An 881-nucleotide genomic window follows, 5' to 3' on the forward strand; every position below is an offset into this window, starting at 1 on the left:
GTAAGATCACTGTTCTCTGGTGATCATATCTCGATTTCAATTCATTCCAAAGATCTTGTGGATTCTCAATGGTTAGGTATTGATTCTTGAGACTCTCAGCTAGATGATGACGAATGATCAAGATGGCTCTGTAACGATCCTTTTCATTGGCATTATTGTTCTCGGTGATACACTCACCGAGTCCCTTGGATTTCAGGATAATCTTAGCATCGAGCGCCCACTGAAGGTAATTGTCTCGAGATAGATTTAGGGCAGCGAAATCAAGGTTGTTGATTTTCGACATCTGAAGTTATAGATTAATATTTTTAGATCTTTTAGGAATAGTTTTTAATGTTTAAACGATTAGGGTTTTATGTTCAAACAATCAAACAAGCCTTCACAGCCAAGATCTATGCCTCACGGCCAATGAGCAAGCCGCACGGCCATGGATGCAAAATACTTCGTTTTTATGCATTTAGTTTGTCGTGTAATTGAAATCCTAACATGGTTTGTTTCTATCAGTTCATGATGCAAACAAAACAAGCAAACCTATCGGCCAAGCAAAGATCAAGCCACACAGCTATTTGATTCAATTCAACACCATTCCTAGAATAAGTTCTAAGTGTAATTGCAATCAATCAATGTGATTAAGTTATGGTATGAATGCATTAAGGCCTCACGGCCACGAGTATGATCAAGTCTAGAACAGTTTAATCTAATATGTGTTTCAGATTCGATTTTAAAAACAATATAAACTAGGTTATTAGGGTTTCAGTTTAAACAAGCCAAACAATCTCAATTCATTCAGATTCAAGTTTAAACAATCTTAACAATAGTTCTAGGTGATCAAATCAACCAATCAATGTTCAATTTCAAACAATCAAAATCGATTTTCAGAATTA

Source organism: Brassica oleracea, chromosome C8 (assembly GCF_000695525.1).
Source record: "Brassica oleracea var. oleracea cultivar TO1000 chromosome C8, BOL, whole genome shotgun sequence".
In the NCBI taxonomy this organism is placed as follows: Eukaryota; Viridiplantae; Streptophyta; class Magnoliopsida; order Brassicales; family Brassicaceae; genus Brassica; species Brassica oleracea.